Genomic DNA, 18,904 nt, shown 5'->3' with positions numbered 1-18,904 from the left:
TATAGCAAGTGGTAGGTAGTGCGGCATAGCAATAGAGCGAACAACTAGCAAGCAAAGATAGAAGTGATTTCGAGGGTATGGTCATCTTGCCTGCAAAGTTCTCAGAGTTGATGAAAGCTTGATCCTCGGTAGCCTACTCAACAGGTTCCTCGATCACATACTCGTCTCCTGGCTCTACCCAAAGCAAGAGCACAAACAAAGGACAAACTATCAAACTCGGTGCAATGCACAATCAACATGATGCAAAACATGGCATGATATGCAATGCATATGCCTGCTCCGGAAGGAAAAGATTGATCAAGGCATCAACTTGGAAAACCAAGGGTGCCGCTGGAAAGATGAGATGATTTCGGTAGAAATCGATATAAAGATCTCCGGAATCGGATGCACGGTTTGCAAATGGAAAGAAAAACAATAATGGCGCAATTCTGCAATTAATAGCATGATGCAACTAAGCATGCAACAAGAAACTAAGCTACTACACTACAGCATAGCAAAAAAGCATATGGAAGTGATGTACTCAAGATGGTAGACAAAACATCAACACTGAGCTACGGCTAAATCACAAAAGAGCAGGTTCAAACAACCATGGCAAAAGTGCAAAAGATATCAGCATCACAGACTTGGTGAAAATACTAACATGCCAGGAATAACACCAGGAAGCCATATTTAGAGCAAGCAAACAACATGCTATAGGAATACATCATAGCAAACCAAGGCATGGAATGATTCTACTAAATGTACAAATCAAAAGTTCCTTACTAATAATGAGCCAAAAAGGCACAGAAGATATGATGGCACCCATGTAAACATAGCAAGTTTTATTAACAGTTTCAGACTTTGCAGAAAACAGAGCATGGCATAAACAGAATTATGAAGGCATCTTTGCGATCTCAAACCACTCATCACAAAGCCTTGCATGACAAAACAAGCATACTAACAGCACGATGACATGTTCATGAATCTAACCATGGCAAGAGCAAGTTCATAGCATGCATGGGTCACTAGCAACAACCATGGCAATATTGATTAACATGTAAACAATCTGCCAGGAACATTTTGTAGCAAACTTAGAGCAATATTAATACATGCTAGGGCACTCCATAATTGCAAACAGGGGCATGGATGGATTGAGCATAACCATATGTTCAAAACATCCTTACTGAAGCATCTCAAAACAAGCATGGATCTCACTGTAGCATCATGTTTACATGGCATCAAAATAACAGCAAGCAAAAGACTTAACAAAATACCAAGTCCCTGAAAATAGCAATATCACGAAGGCTACTTTGCATGCTTGTGCTAGTCACCGCATTGATCACAAAAATACAACGCAAGCACCCCTGTAAATATGGCATGTCATAGATCAAAACACATGTAGAGCTCATGCCCATATGGAGCACACATCAAATGTGACAAAAAAGACAAAACATCATAATATGCTAAGTAACAGGAGTAAACATTTTATAGCACTCTTGCATCAATGATTAGGGCATCAAGACGAACTCAAACAAGCATGCCACAAATGGAATGAAATGAAGAGCATCTCACATTGAACATTTTGATATATCCTATGCACGAAATGGAGCTACGAGCACCAAGATATAGCATGACGAAGATGGCATAAAATTATGAGGATCTGAGGACTTAGTCGTTTTCGAAAAAAACAGAGACGAGCGGGGAATAGCTATGATGCACCCAGGGCGGGGTTTAGCACTGCTCACCAAGGGCCGAGCCCATCTGAGGAGGAGGGAGCTGGGCCGGATCTGGGCCTGTTGTGCGGGGAGGGGCCCACGCGGGCGCTCGCGGGGCCCACGAGCGGAGGCGCGGTCGTCCTCCCTATCCCGCCTGGATCGGGGAGGCAGGGGCGGCGGTGGCGGTTCACGCCGGCGACAGCGAAGCAGAACGGCGCCAGCAGGGTGACGCGGGCACGGAGGGGCTCAGGGCGCGCGGATCCGGGGATGGTGGCGCTGGATTCGGCCAGGACGAGGCCGCGAAGGTCTGGCAGATCCCGCGGTTGGAGGTGGCCGCCGACGAGCTGCCATGGCGGGGCGTCGAGCTCGCGGGGAAGACGACACGGGTGCGGAGGTGGTGCGCAACGGCGACGAGGTGCGGGCGGCGCGCGGTGGAGGAGGAGGCGGAGCGCGGACGGCGGCGTGCAGGCGCGGTGGTGGCCAGCGAGCTCCGGCGAGCAGGAGCGGGTGGCGGCGCGAACGGGCCCCGATGGGCTCGGGCGGGCTCCGCGCGAGCCTGGGCGGGCCGCGGCAGCGGGGGCGACGCGCGTGACACGCGGCAATGACCGGTTGGGCGGGGCGCCAGCTGGAGCTGAGGTGGCGGCTCGCTATTGGCCGGATGACGTGGTGGAGGCGGTGGACGCGTCCGATGGCGGATGGGCATGTCTGTTGGCATGGTGGAGGTGAGATCTAGGGTTTCATCCGTGAAAATTCGAGGAGGATCACAAATATATAGGTAGGAGAAGGTAGGAGTGTCCAAATGGAGTGTAGTTTTTGCCCACACGATCGTTATCCGACGACGGAGGACATGGAAGTGGTTTGGATGGGTTATTGGGCCGTTTTGGAGGGGTGTTGGGCTGCAACACACAAGAGGCTTTTGCGGTTCCCCGGTTAACCGTTGGAGTATCAAACAGACTCCAAATGGCACGAAATTTGACAGGCGGTCTATTGGTGGTGTACCAAGGCCACTTGGCAAATCTCGGTCCATTTTGAGAATGTTTAACACCCGCTCACGAAAAGAGACAAAAGGGGTATGCCGGTGCAAGTAGGAGTGTCGGATTGCAAAACGGACAACAGGGAAAATGCTCGGATGCATGAGACGAACATGTATGCAAATGCGATGCACATGATGACATGATATGAAATGCATGACATGAAGAAAATGCAAAACGAAAACAAAATCCAACCACGAAGGGAAAATCATATCGCATCTCCGGAAAAGGCAAGAGTCGGAGTTACAAATATGGAAAGTTGTATCCGGGGAGTTACACCTACGAAGGAATTACTCACTACCGGTGGGGAGCATCATGGAATTGGTGATGGAGAAGGGTTGGTGATGACGAAGAACGAAGATCCCCCTCTCCGGAGCCCCAAATGGACTCCAGATCTAGCCTCTCTATGAAGAACAGTAGGTGACGGCAGCTCCGTCTCGTAGATCGTGATAATTCTTTCACGCACACCAACACAAAACAACAAACCAAAGCAATGAAGGTTCAACGAAACAAAAACAAAGAGACACAAGACTCGCAAATCCTACACTCTCTCCCCCTTTGGCATCGAGACACCAAAAAGGCAGAGAGGACACCTACGACACAGGTGGTAGATCCCACTGACGAGATCACCCAACAAGCTCCTCATCTGTCTCAGCAGTAGGAATGGACTCTTCTTCTGACTCCCACTGATATCCTTGCTTCGGCATCTAGGCAGCCTCAAGAGTGATGTTCTTCTCGGACCCGCTCGAGACTTGATCGCAAAGCTTCCTCAAGATCCTCTTGTCACACTGGCAACTGTCCTTCTGAGCAACATGGGCCTGGTACTGCCCCTTGGCCTGCACGCAGAACAGAGACTTCACCTTGGTCTTGAGCTTCTTAGCCCAAGATGGCTCAGTAGATGGAGGTGAATACCCTGCAGAACTGTACTCAGCCTCCTCCTTCTCAACCTCATCCTCATCAACATCCATGCGTGCCTCCTCGGCCTCAGCCCGGGTAGTGGTGTTAGCCCACTTGTTCTTCTGGCGCAGCTTAATGGGCTCATGACGAATCCAGTTGGGAGCAAGAAACTCTTCGCCCGAAAAGAGCTTCTCCCAAGTCTTCGAGATCAAAAGGAACAAGTAAGGTCCATAGATGGGCACCTTACGGTGGAACACAGCAAATTGAAGCTCACTCCACATGATATGAGAGATATCAAGTGGCTTAGGTTGTTGGAGACGCGCTTCCTCACACATGAGCATCATGTCCACAAGATAGGAGTGCACCTTGTCCTTGTCACCTATGCAAGGAAAAAGAGAGTTGCGGAAGATCCGGTGCTTGATGTTAAGAAACAGGTTCAACACAAAAGACTTCTTGCCACTAGGGAGGGTCTTCTCAACAAGATAGGGTTGAATCTTGTTCTTGTTCAGAGACTCTGGGTTGGCATGGGGGCGGGCACCAATGGGCTAATCAAGCCCCTCATCACGAATGTTCAACATATTCATGAACTCCTTCCACTCAGCAGACATCCTCTTGACATTCGCCATCCAATTCATGGTCCGCTTCTCATCCTGTGGAAGTGGACAGAAGCAAAGAACTGAGCCACAAGCTCCGGGTCATAATCAAGATGGAAAGTGATGATCTCCTCAATACCAAACTGCTCCACCAAATCCAGAGTCTCGCCAAAATATCCCTAGTTCTTCTTCAGATGGTCCATGTCAATCCATTAAACTGGTAGATGTTCTGCTTGGCCTTGATCACATCTAAGAAGATGAGATTTTGTTGCTTGGTCCAGAACAAGTCATTGCCCCTGCTGAGTTCTCTAGTCTTGACGTAGGGGTCAAGCTTTCTTTGAATCAAAAACTCCGCTTGAGGCATTTCATCCATGCCGATAGTTGGCTCCTTGATCTTGGTAGTTGTGGACTTGACGTGGCATTGTGGGGCACTGGAGTCCTCAGGAGCTTCTTGGTTGTGAAGACGCTTGGAGCTCGTGTCACGGCTGGGATTTGAGCGCCTTGCATTGGAACCAGAGCCACCACCTATGACACACAACACAAACACACGAGAAGAGCGAGAAGGATTATTGCAAAGACCAAGGCAACAACCAAACGAAACAAGTATAAATGATATTGGGTGGTTAAAACAAAGTAATTTTTAAGTCAACGGTAGTACTAGGCCAGACTGCAGAAGTAAAATTTTACATCCGCTCTAGCCACGGTAGTACTGTGTCGGGTTGGCACGGTAGTACCGTGCTTAGAGCGGAAGTAAAATTTTAATTCCGCGCGCCGGGCGGTAGTACCGCTCAAGAGGAGCGTAGTACTGCACGGGGTGGATCTCGCAGGAGCGAGCGGTAGTACCGCTCTAGAGGAGCGGTAGTACCGCACGGAACAGATCTTCGCAAGAATAGATCTAGGAACATCTGTAAATATAGATCGGTACTACCGTTGAACAAAACTACACTGTTGCAACACACCAAATAGCATATCTACTGCACTAGCACTCTCCTACAATCTTCTCTTGCGAAGATTTTAGCCAAAAATCACAAGAACAACACATGCATCTCCCAAAACCTAGAAGCACAACAACGGGGCAAAGAGAGAGGGACTAAGGGAGATACCGGGTTCCATGGCAAGAGGGCGAGGTGGGGAATGATCCCACCGGTTGTAATGCGAGGAGAGTGGCCGGGGAAGGAGATCTGGCGAGGTCCTCCGGCACCGTTCTTGGGCAGGAGAGAGAGAGGCGCTGTGAGGGGTAGAGATGAATGGGTATGGGGGAGTTGGAAATCCCCCTGTGCCTGCTCTTAACCCCCACGCACTCGTGACAGCGCGGTAGTACCGTGGTTCATCGCGGTAGTACCGCCCGGGCAGCAATATCGCACATAGGGTGGTAGTACCGCTCTTCCCGCGGCAGTAAAAAATTACTACTGCGATGGAAGTGGTAGTACCGTGCTGTGGGCACAGCTGTGCAAGCACCGAAGCCAACCATCTCCAGCGGTAGTACCGTGGCTTGCCACGGTAGTACCGCAAACCCAAGAAAGTGCATATTTCAATAAAATAGAGAAACACGGCCTTTACAATGCACACTTCGAGCAACCAGACACGCTAGAGAGCACAAAAGAAACAAATTAAACACTAACAAAGCCCAAAAGAAAGCAAAAAAGACAATGAGGACCACACACGAACCAAAACCTCTCAAGAAGCAAGGGTAGTGGCCGGAGTGACCTATGTTTGAGTCAATTAGTATGGCACTCCGAAGAATTATCCTTGGGCCCATGACCAAAAGTCATCTTTGAAGCACAAGTACCATCAACAATGCCGATGTGAAAGAGTTGATCAATTTATGCATAATGGGGGTAGAGAGAGTTCATTGAGAGAACAACACTCCCCCTATGTCCATGCCTACACCTAAACAGGACCTCAAGATGAGTATGGTGGGGTGTGCAAAGGTTCAAGCCACATTGCTCAAATCAATGATATTTAGCTCATGCCTTAACTCGTGAAATCTTGCTTCATCCAAAGGCTTCATGAAAATATCTGCAAGGTTATCATGAGTGTTGACATAGTTGAGCTCAATTTCCCCTCGCCTAATGCGAACCTGGATGAAGTGATACCAAATCTCAATATGCTTCATCTTGAAGTGTTGCACCCGGTTGAGAGAAATCTTGATGGCACTTTCATTGTCACACCAAAGAGGCACTTTGTCACAAATGACACTGTAATCCTTTAAAGTTTGCCTCATCCATAGAAGTTGAGCACATCAACTACCGGCCGCCACATACTCCGCTTTGGTGGACGAGAGAGACACACAACTTTGCTTCTTATAAGACCAACCCACCAAAGAGCAACCAAGAAATTGGCACCCTCCAGAAGTTGACTTCCTATTCACTTTGTCGCCCGCCCAATCCGAGTCCGAAAATCCCACAAGGTTGAAGTTAGCTCCTTTTGGGTACCGTAAGCCAAAGTTTGGGGTATGAGCTAAATATCGAAAGATTCGCTTGACCGCCACATAGTGGCTTTCCTTAGGTGCGGCTTGAAACCGTGCACAAATTCCCACACTCAACATGATATCCGGTCTAGATGCACAAAGGAAAAGCAAGGAGCCAATCATGGAACGATATACCTTTTGATCCACCGCTTTACCATTGGGATCTATGTCAAGTTGGAATTTGACGGGCATTGGAGTGGGAGCCGGCTTGACATCACTTAGCTTGAATCTCTTGAGCATGTCTTGAGTGTATTTGGCTTGGTTGATGAAGGTTCCTTCTCTTCTTTGTTTGATTTCGAACCTGAGAAAGAACTTCAACTCTCCCATCATGGACATCTTGAACTTCGAGGTAATGAGAGCGGCAAACTCCTCATTGAAAGCTTTTTTAGGAGAACCAAAGATAATATCATCAACATATAGTTGGCATACAAACAACTCCCCTTTGACCTTCTTAGTAAAAAGAGTGGGGTCGGTTTTCCCAATTTCAAACCCAGGATCTTACAACAACTCGATAAGGTGCCCATACCACGCAATTGGGGCTTGTTTATGGCCATAGAGTGCCTTATCGAGTTGGTACACATGATTGGGGAACTCAGGATCCTCAAACCCCAGGGGTTGTTTAACATACACCAACTCATTAATAGGACCATTAAGAAAAGCACTCTTCACATCCATTTGTTGCAACTTGAAGTTATGATGTGAAGCATAAGCAATCAACAAACGAATAGATTCAAGGCGAGCAACGGGAGCAAAGGTTTCACCGTAGTCGATACCCTCGACTTGGGAATAGCCTTGTGCTACCAAACGAGCCTTGTTGCGAATGATAATCCCATGAGCATCTTTCTTGTTCTTGAATATCCACTTAGTTTCAATAACATTATGGTTCCCCTTTGGCCTTGGCACCAATCTCCACACCTTGTTGTGCTTGAAGTTGTTGAGTTCTTCATGCATGGCATTGAGCCAATCCGGGTCCTCGAGCGCCTCACAGACCTTTTGGGGTTCAACACAAGAAACAAACGCGTGATGTTCACAATAGTTTGCTAATTGTATACGAGTGCTTACCCCCTTTCTTAAGCTTCCAAGAACATTCTTCATGAGATGATCTTTGGTAGTGAGCTTGGATGCAATCTTGGCGGCACGACGCTCCAATTCCTCCTCAAGAGAGAGTTTAGGAGCGGTAACTTGATCATCTTGAGCGTCGTCTTGAGCTTGTACTTGATCTTGAGCTTGCTCTTGATCTTGAACTTGCTTGGTGGTAAGAACTTGACCTTGAGCATAACTTGGTGGTTCACCACCATCTTGAGGTTGATCTTGCCCTTGATCTTATTCATTTGCTTGAGGGCCTTCACTTTGTTCTTTGGAAGCGTGTGGCTCTTGGGTTGGTGATGGTTCCACTTGAGTGGAACATTGTCCTTCTCCTTCGGCCACAAGGGGCTCCTCAATGGGTAGGATATGACCAACACCCATTCTTCTTATGGCTTGGGGAGGAATTTCAGCACCTACATCACAAGTACCACTTTGCTCCACTTGGGAACCCTTATTCTCATCAAACTCCACATTACACGTCTCCTCAATGAGTCCCATGGACTTGTTGAGGACACGGTAAGCATGAGAGTTTGTAGCATAACCAATAAATATGCCCTCATGAGCTCTAGCCTCAAATTTAGACAGACGAACACCTTTCCTGAGAATGAAACACTTACAACCGAACACCCGGAACTACTTGAGGTTGCGCTTGTTGCCGGTAAGTATCTCATATGGAGTCTTGTTCAAGCCTTTGTGGAGATAGAGCCGATTGGATGCATGACAAGCAGTGTTGATGGCTTCGGCCCAAAATTTGTACGGAGACTTGAACTCCGCCATCATGGTCCTTGCCGCATCCTTCAACGTCCGCTTCTTCCTCTCCGCGACACCATTTTGTTGAGGGGTGTATGGTGCGGAATATTGATGCATGATCCCTTCATCACTAGGGAACTCATCCAAGGTGTAGTTCTTGAAATCGGTGCCGTTGTCACTTCTTACTGTCAAGATCTTTGCATTGTGTTAACGTTGAGCTTCATTTGCAAATTCAATGACGGTTTGTTGGGTCTCACTCTTCCTCTTAAAGATATATACCCAAGTGTATCTTGAATAATCATCCACAATCACCAAGCAATACTTTGTACCCCCAAGTCTATCAAAGTATGGAGGCCCAAAGAGATCCATGTGAGGAGGTCCAAGGGCCTCTTCGAGTAGATGATAGTCGTGGGAGGGTCAGCCTTCTCATGTAGCTTTCCTTCGATACAAGCACTGCAAGCACGATCTTTGGCAAAACTAACATTTGTTAGTCCACGGACATGGTCCCCTTGAAAAGACTTTGCAAAGATCTCATATTGACGTGGGCTAAACGGCGATGCCAAAGCCATCCCACGTTAACTTTATCCATTAGGAATGTCACGGTCTTAGTGGGTCACTCTGAAAAGTTAATCACATAAAGACCGTTCTCGACATGCCCAACAAAGGCTACTTTAAGAGTCTTGCTCCACAAGAGGGCCACGATTGTTGGGTTCTACGGTAGGGTGCATCGACTGCAAATTAAAATTTTCCTACGCGCAGAACAACCAAGAACATGCTACGGGAGATGGATCACAGATTGTTACCACCAGATGCGCAGTGCCGTGTAGCAGAAGAATAGTTGGGGCAGCGCATCCGCGTGGCTCGTCTCCTCCTCGTCCGATCTCCCTCGAACAGTCGGTCATCGTTTCCCACGTACAGGTTCACCGGAGCGGCGCAAGTGCACCGCCTCTAACGTATCCGCGCGTGCAGGAGGAACACCGTGCGGTGGACTGCTAGGTCCGATCACAGAGTCGGTGGTCGAGTGGAGGTGGCTATTCGCAACACATGCAAACCCTAGTGACAGCAGTGAAGCGATCTATCGCATGAGTGTGCCGCACCGCCACTTTATATAGGCGTCCGTCATGGTCTCAACAGTTGGGCCTCGCACGAACCCTAAAGCCCATAAGTCTACTCACCCAGAATCCGAACATAGCTCGAATCACATACGACCAGTGTCCTTGAATCCGACCTCGTAGGTTCCTTCCCTTAAGCGCGCGACCCCTTAGGTTCAAGCCGGCTTGGTCGTAGTTTGGATCACCTCCGAACTGCATGGTTGGTAGCGGCCACTAGCAAGGCATGTCGAACACCAAGCAGACTATGAAGCTGGTTAGGCGAACCTGTAAATCATACTTCCATTCCTTTTGCCACATGATAGATGTTGTCGGGCTCAATGCGAGTCTGTCAACCTTATGCTAGCCCGACCTCTTTCTCATTCCAGTGATGCCGACCACAAACCGGATTATCTCATAATCCTAATCACATGGCCATGCTTATCTTGGTCGGATCACACGAGGGGCCCAGAGTATATCTCTCCTGATCGGAGGGGCAAATCCCATCTTGCTCGACCATGTCTCGCAGCATGGGTCTAGACAAGCCCGAAACCTACCTTTGTAACTACCCAGTCACGGAGTAGCGTTTGGTTGGCCCAAAGCAAGTATGTCACCATCCCGAGTACATGTGCCAGCTCAGGTCTTAGGACATAGAACATATGTTGTACTAGAGACTCATAGATGACATATCGCTGCATCTCATAGTTGGGTTTTTTCCGACTCGAACCTTATCTAAACTCGGATCCGACTACGTTGGATCTGACCAGGTCCTTCCGAGTCCATATTATCTGGTTAGCATCCAATGGCTAGTGAGACCAAGCCATCGACCGTGTCATATGCTAGTCTAGTCGGTTGCGCGTCCACACAGCCCTTTCGAATAGGGACCTTTTAGGACGTTCATCATACAATGCATAGTCCCACAAACAAGCCACGTACTTGCTGATACACATCATTGATAATGTCCAAGGACTATCTTTATTCATAAACACATAGGAAATATCATCACACATGATTGCCTCTAGGGCATATCTCCAACAGTCTCCCACTTGCACTAGAGTCAATCAAATAGACATCGAATGTCCATAGCTCTAACGTGCCCCTCATGCTTGGATTGTGGAAGCGGCTTAGTCAACGGATCTGCAACATTTGCATCCGTGTGAATTTTGCATAACTCAACATCACCATTCTTTACGATCTTTCATATCAGGTGATATTTCCGATCTATGTGTCTGGCCTTGTGGTGATCCCTTGGCTCCTTGGCTTGTGCGATGGCACCAGAATTATCACAATAAAGGTCCAACAGTTTTACCGAGGCTGGGAAAATACCAAGATCATCCAGAAAGTTCCGGATCCAAACACCTTCCTTTGCAGCTTCACAAGCCGCAATGTATTCGGCTTCTGTGGTAGAATCGGCCACCGTATCTTTCTTGGAAATCATCCAGCTCACTGCTCCTCCGTTCATGACATACACGAATCCATACTACGATCGACAATCATCTCTGTCAGTTTGGAAACTAGCATCGGCGTAACCCCTTACGACGAGCTCTTCCTCACCTCCATAAACAAGGAACATCTCTTTAGTCCTTTTCGGGTACTTCAAAATAGTCTTTACTGCTGCCCAGTGACTCTCACCTGGGTTGGCCTGGTATCTACTTGTTAAGCTTATTGCAAAAGCAACATCAGGTCATGTACATATCATGGCATACATGATGGATCCAATTGCCAAGGCATACAGAATCTGACTCATCCTGCTTTGCTCATCAGATGTCGAAGGACTCTGAGTCTCGCTTAGTCTTGTACCACATGAGACAGGCAAGAACCCTTTCTTGGCCTCAATCATGTTGAACTGCTTCAACACTTTATCTATGTACGTGCTTTGGCTCAAGCCGAGCAGCCTCCTCGATCTATCTCTATAGATCTTGATGCCTAAAATGTAAGCTGCCTCACCAAGGTCCTTCATTGAAAACTTGCCATTCAATGATTCCTTGACCGAGTTCAGCATCGAAACATCATTTTCGATCAGTAGTATGTCATACAAGATCAAAAACACAATCGAGCTCCCACTAAACTACTTGTATAAACAAGCATCCTCATCGCTTTTGATGAAACCGAGACCAGTGACGACCTCATCAAAACGAATGTTCCAACTCTGAGATGCTTGCCTCAACCCATAAATGGATCTCTTGAGCTTCCATACTTTACTAGTGCTAGTCGGATTGACAAAACACTCGGGCTGTATCATATACACATCCTCGGTTAAATTTCCATGAACGAAAGTCGTTTTGACATCCATCTGCCATATCTTGTAATCGAAATATGCAGCTATAGCTAGTACGATCCTCACCGACTTTAGCTTCGCTACCGGTGAGTAAGTCTTGTCGTAGTCAATTCCTTGAACTTGTCCATAACCTTTAGCGATAAGCCGAGCTTTGTGGATCTGAACATTTCCATCCACATCGGTTTTCTTCTTAAAGACCCATTTGCAGCCAATGGCCTTTACACCAGGCGGCGGATCAACCAAGTCCCAGACTTGATTTTCATCCATGGATTTTAACTCGGATCTCATGGCCTCTAGCCATGCCTCAGAATCCGAGCTCACCATCGCTTCCGCATACGTGGCTGGCTCGTTGCTTTCTAGCAACAATACATCACGCACTCTGTGCAATCTTTCCGACCTCCGTGGTTCCGGCGTCGCTTCCACTACAGGTTCCCTGACTGACTCCGGTATGATCTCATCACCAGCCAAGCTGTCCCCAAGTGGTCCTTGAATTTCATCGAGTCGGACCGTCCTCCCACTGGCCTCCCATCTGAGAAACTCTTTCTCAAGGAAAACCCCGTTCCGAGCAACAAACACTTTGTTCTCTTCCCGGTTGTAGAAGCTATATCCCAAGGTTTCCCTCGGATATCCCACAAATATGCATTTATCCGACTTAGGTGTAAGCTTGTCTGACATAAGTCGCTTGACAAATGCTTCACAACCCCAAATCTTTAGAAAAGACAAACTAGGATTCTTTTCGTCCACATCTCATGTGGTGTCTTGCCTACAGATTTTGATGGTACCCTTTTAAGTGTGAAAGCTGCAGTTTCTAGAGCATATCCCGAGAATGACAAGGGTAAATCTGATTTGCTCATCATTGACCGGACCATGTCCAACAAGGTCCTATTCCTTCATTCCAACATGTCGTTTCTCTAAGGCATACCCGGGGGTGTGAGCTAAGGTACTATACATCGGCTTTTCAGATGATCATCATGTCGGCGTTCTGGGAGCGGGGGTCCCCAGACTTGCCTGCCTGCGGCCTGCGGCGTGGCTCAAAGGGGGGCCTAGCACGGCCCATCTTCATCAACACAGACCCAAGACCCTCGCGAGGGGGCAAGCCTCGCGGGGCGGACGACACGGAGCTTCCTCAGGCATGGCCTCATCAGGCTGGCTCGCGAGGAGGCGGAGAGATCAAGGCAGGGTACCTCACGAGGTGCCCGTGACGCAAGCCATGACGACCAAGGGCGCCAGGCGGGCGCCAGCCCGTGCAGTGTCCTCCTTTCCTCTTTGGTGCAAAGGGAGCAAGCGTAGGCGAGAGCATCAAGCAAAGGCACCCATTTCGGTGCAACGGGACCAAGACCAGTCCAACGGCAGGGAGGAAGTCATTGTGGAGCCCAAGACGGCGTCACCACCAGAGCTTTGTGCAGGTGAAGACTACTTTTGTCAGGATAGCTGGTACTAGCTGTCCCCCTTCAAATTAGCCCGCCATTGTTGGCTCCCTTCCCGCTCGATATTTGGGAAGAGGACCAGGGCCTCCATAAATAGGACTAGCCACCACAGTAGGTAGAAGTAGAGGATCAAGGGGAGATAAAATCAGAGAAGGAGAGAGAGAGAGAGAGAGAAGGGTGATTGAACTCCTCCCAGTAGTTCATCGCCCCAGCCAAGAACAGACCCTCGCGAGGCTGTTCTTCCTTGTATTGCTCATCATCATCAGCCCAAGAGGCAATCCACCACACCACACACTGGAGTAGGGTATTACACCACAACGGTGGCCCGAACCAGTATAAACCCTGTGTCTCTTGTGTTGTTCTTTCCATAGCTTAGATCTTAGCGAGGCGGAGGGGTGCAGGTAGGGAGGAGGCAAAATCTCCACGCGCACCCCAGTGTTCGAACCTCAAGAGTCTGCCGGAACCTGAAATCCGACATTTGGCGCGCCAGGTAGGGGTGCGCCGGAATTCGTCTTCCACCACCCCGTTCTCCTCCGACCATCGCGCCCATGTCTGACGCTCGTCGGGCCCGCGACGAGCGCCGGGCCGCTCTCGCTTCCCGCATCGCCCAGACGGCTCCTGTCGGCGGGCGTCCTCACCGTTCCCTGTCACCTGCCATCAACGCCGCCACCGGCCCGGCGGGGGACGAGTAGAAAGTGTCGTCTCAGCGTCCGTCCGTGCGGCAAGACGGCCGCACCGCTACTCCCTCGCTCACCCCAGCTGGTTCTAGGTCCCGCGCGCTCCGCGCACCCATGGAGGCTCGAGTTGCGCTCATCGCGGCAAACGAGATCCTGCGCTACCGTCCCGTCGACGACGTCTACGAAGAATGGCTCGACCGCGTCGCCGAGCTCGTCCGCGCCGCAGGGGGCTCTCCTGTGCCGTCCGTTCCGCTGCACCGCACCCCGCCCCGCACGGGCGACGAAGCTCCGGCGGTGCCCCGGCCGCCTCCTCCTCAAGAAGGCGCCATGGCTCCAAGGCGCGTGGCCCCTGGGCGGAACCCGCTCCGTCAGGTGCCAGGGCGGCAAGAGCAGAGCTGTCAAGAAGTCCCTCGCCCGCAAGAAGCTGCCCGGGCGCTCCCTGCTCCAGCGCGTCGCGACCATGCTCCCGCTCTCGCACGTCAAGACCCCGCCCTGCTCCCAGCTGCAGCGCATGGGGCATGCATGACCAAGCTCTCCGTCACCCAAGGCCTCCCGTGGCCACAGTAGGCTGCCGTTCCTTCACCGCCGAGCTACGCAACGTCGCATGGCCCGGCAAGTTCAAGCCAGACCTGCCTCCTTGTTACGACGGCACGGCCGACCCTGCGGAGTTCCTCCAGCTCTATGAGCTGAGCATCGAAGCTGCCAACGGAGGCGAGAAGGTCATGGCGAACTGGTTTCCCATGGCGCTCAAGGACGGGGCCCGCACCTGGCTCCTGAACCTGGCTCCAGGCACGATCTCCTCCTCGGACGAGATGCGCACCCGATTCATCGCCAACTTCCAAGGTACTCGCGACCGGCCACCCGCCGTGAGCGACATGCGCCGCATCAAGCAACAACCCGGGGAGACCCTGCAGAAGTACATCCAGCACTTCAACAACGCATGCCTCAAGATTCCCAAGGTGACCGAGGAGGCCATCATCTCAGCCTTCTTCGACGGCGTGCGCAATGTCAAGATGAAGGAGGAGCTGGCGATGCATGAAGACCTGTGCACTTCCTTGGAGCTGTTCAACTTGGCAACCAAGTGCGCCAGGGCTGAGGAAGGGAGTCTCTCCCTCCTCGAGCTCGGAGGCTCCCAAGTGACACCTAGCCAATCTAGGAGACACCACTCTCCAAGAAGTAACAAATGGTGTGTAGGTAATGAACTCCTTGCTCTTGTGCTTCAAATGATAGTCTCCCCAACACTCAACTCTCTCTCATAGGATTTGGATTTGGTGGAAAGAAGATTTGAGTGGAAAGCAACTTGGGAAGGCTAGAGATCAAGATTCATATGGTAGGAATGGAATGTCTTGGTCTCAACACATGAGTAGGTGGTTCTCTCTCAGAACATATGAGTTGGAATGGTGTATGTGTTCTGATGGCTCTCTCTCCGAATGAAGAGGAGGTGGAGGGGTATATATAGCCTCCACACAAAATGCAACCGTTACACAGTTTTCCAATCTCGGTGGGACCGAATCAATAAACTTGGTCGGACCGAAAATGTAAACCTAGTGACCGTTAGAGATTTTCGGTGGGACTAACATGCAACTCGGTAGGACCGATATGGTTAGGGTTTGGGCATAACGTAATCTCGGTGCGACCGATTACACAAACCCGGTGAGACCGAATTTGGTAATCAGCTAACCAGAGAGTTGGTCAGGCAAACTCGGTGGGACCGATTTGCTCTTTCGGTGAGACCGAAAAGTTACAAAAGGGAAACACTAAATTCACATTGCAATCTCGGTGGGACCGATTCGCTCTTTCGGTGAGACCGAAAAGTTACGAAAGGGAAACAGAGAGTTTGCAATCCCATCTCGGTGAGACCGAGATCCCTATCGGTAGAACCGAATTGCTAGGGTTTGGCAGTGGCTAATGACAAGTGAAAACTCGGTGGCGCCGGATAGGAAGAATCGGTAGGACCGAGTTTGGCTTAGGGTTTAGGTCATATGTGGATATGGGAAAGTAGTTGAGGGTTTTGGAGCATATCACTAAGCACATGAAGCAGGAGGCTCATTAGGCAACACCCCATCCCTCCTTGATAGTATTGGCTTTTCCTAAGGACTCAATGTGATCTTGGATCACTAAAATATAAAATGAAGAGTCTTGAGCTTTTGAGCTTGAGCCAATCCTTTGTCCTTAGCATTTTGAGGGTTCCACTTTCACATCCATGCCATGCCAATCATTGAGCTTTCCTGAAATAATTATCTTGGAATAGCATTAGCTCAATGAGCTATATGTTGTTATGAATTACCAAAACCACCTAGGGATAGTTGCACTTTCAGCCTCGCGAGGGAGACTGGAGGGATCAGCCTCGCGAGGATCGCCCGCAAGGCAACGCAGGCCTCCCTCCGCTACCACCGCAGCCAAGGAGAAACGAGGACTGCCATCAGGACGAGGGGGTTGGGGGCTTCCAGGAGCCGCGCGCGATCGCCTGCATCCTGGGCGGGGCTCAAGCCCCAGCCTCTCAATGCATCTTCAAGCAGTTCGCCCGCGAAGTGAATGCAGTCCTCCCCAAGCTCGAAGCCACGCCCCTCTCAGGTGGTTGGCGTGCGCCATCATGTTCAGCTCAGCAGATGAGCTCAAGTGTGCGGCTACAGCCGGAGTCCTCCCGATGCTTTGTTCCCCAATCATCAGCAACGTGGTGGTCACCAGGACCCTCATCGATGGCGGGGCAGGGCTCAATGTCCTGTCCGTGGAAACATTCAACAATCTCCAAGTGCCCGACAGCCAGCTTCAGCCAACCAAGCCTTTCTTCGGAGTCACCGACGGCTCCACGGTCCCGATTGGGCAGGTCCGCCTCCCTGTCACCTTCGGGGCACGCGACAACTACCGCACCGAGCTCATCGACTTCAACGTCGCTCACATTCGCATGCCGTACAATGACATCCTTGGGTACCCAGTGTTGGCCAAGTTCATGGCCGTAACTCACCACGGCTACAACGTCCTCAAGATGCCAGGAAGTGGTGGAGTCATCACGGTGCCCTGTGAAGAGAAGGACGCGGTGTGTTCCCTGGAACGAGCCTTCCAGGCCGCATCACTGGAAGACCCGGATCGCGGAAGCAGGAGGCTTCCCGAGACCGCCCCCAAGAAGAAGAAGACATCGTCCGGCCCGGCCCCTCAGGAGGCAGGCCCCCCTGGGCCCGCGCCTGCCCAGGGGGAACCTCCTTCCATCGCATAGGAAAGCGCGCCCGGTGCCCTCCTCAGGCAGGGCTCAGGGGCTCTCCCCTGGAGGGCCACCGACCTGGCTAGGGTCACGAGGGAGGCGCTTGGGCACCACATGGAGGCGTGTTTCGAAGCACGTTTCCCTCAAGAAGGAGTAAGGCAAGGAGAGCCAGACCCTCAGGAGTTCGTCAGCAAGGCCATTCAGGAGCTACAGGAGTCAAGAGTCATGAAAGGCGGCCGCCGCCTACCAGCAGTGGCTCCCCATCCATGCGAGGATGGTGGGCTGCGCGTCTGCATCGACATACCAGGGCTCAATCAAGTTGCCTCTCTGGAGCGCCTCTGGCCCTCGCGCGAGGGGCGCTGCGGAGGTCCACCCCACAGCTACGTTCGCATGCCTTACGGCTTGCCGAACGCGGCTGCCACGTACCAGCGCCTCATGAGGGACATCATGGAGGCTCAAGAGGCCAGGCGTTCCGCAGCCCTGGCGGAGATGGAGATGGTCCGCGAGGAGCCACCAGCGCCTCCGGAGCCTCCCGGGGCCCCTGGGCCTGGGGGCTCGAGAGGATCGGCTTCCGCAGCCCACCAAGTCTGCTACACCAACACTCCTTCGTCCTCAACATCATCAGGTGACATATTTCAAGTTTCACTTCCAGCTGGGAGCGCCCCCCAGGGCTGCATTATTCCCAGGCCGCGTGGGTCCGTCCCTGCGGCATGTATCCCTTTTATTCCATCTTGTTAGCTTACCTTGTTGGGGCGCCCCTCGGGCTGCATCATCCCCAAGTCGCTCGGGCCTGAACAAGTGATGTCCGCCTTCCCAGCATCTATTTGAATGAATCCACTCCTTCTCGGCTAATGTGTTTGACCTAGTTTCCCGCTCAACTGACACCAACTGACGGAACTGCTCCCAAACGGCACGACGCTTGTGCATGGGTCCGTCCCTGCAACGCCGACAAACCTGAATGGCTGAGCTCTGGCCGCGGCAACCCCGCATGGCACCACCTCGTCAAGCCTTCAGTGCCTCATTGCCCCTCGGAAGCAACCAACGGCTAACTGTCAATTGTCATGGCAACCCCTCGTTCTTTATATGATGGGTCTACAGGATCTCCTAAAGGAGCTGCGTCAGGAGAGGCCCTTGCGGTGTCTCCTTCGCTCTCATCCGCGCGAACCGCTTGCACATTAAAGGGGGGGTGCCTGAGCATCGCGACTCAGGGCTCCTACTGGCTCTCCAGCCCTCACCCTCTGGCCTTGTCCACGGCATCGCGACCTGGCATACCAGCGACGGCTGAGACTCGCTCGAGGGCCGAGACCCGAGGACGTAGAGCAGAAAGGGGAGCAAAGGCGAGAGGGGAGGGACATGCAAGGACCTCGTCGAGCAACCTCACGCCTGCCGATGCACGGACCCGGCGACACACCAGAGAGCGGCCCCTGATTCTCGAGATAAGTCACCACCCAGAAGCACCAGCTACCGTGGCACCATCCCCGCACCTAATGCAATCCCGTGTTAGCGACGCCGCTCTCCTTTCTCACCGAACGACGGCTGCTTGAGCGCCAAAGGGGACCTCCTGAGCATCGCGACTCAGGGGCTCTTACCGGACCCCGGGTCGCTCACCTCCTGGCCTTGACCACGGCATCGCGACCTGGCATACCAGCGACAGCTGAAGCTGCCTTGGGACTGGGACCTGTCGGCGCAGAGCACCAAGCCCTTGTGAGGTTCG

The 18,904-nt window shown here is 51.3% G+C and overlaps 1 pseudogene; it reads right to left on the bottom strand.

The window, feature by feature from the left end:
• Positions 1-3,432: 3,432 nt before the first annotated feature.
• Positions 3,433-4,418, bottom strand: LOC147960417 (uncharacterized; annotated as a pseudogene).
• Positions 4,419-18,904: the final 14,486 nt, after the last annotated feature.

The sequence above is a fragment of the Triticum urartu genome, chromosome 7A, assembly GCF_056163025.1.
Source record: "Triticum urartu cultivar PI428250 chromosome 7A, HENAU_Tu73, whole genome shotgun sequence".
NCBI classification, from domain to species: domain Eukaryota; kingdom Viridiplantae; phylum Streptophyta; class Magnoliopsida; order Poales; family Poaceae; genus Triticum; species Triticum urartu.
This window is presented reverse-complemented; position numbering and strand designations above follow the sequence as displayed.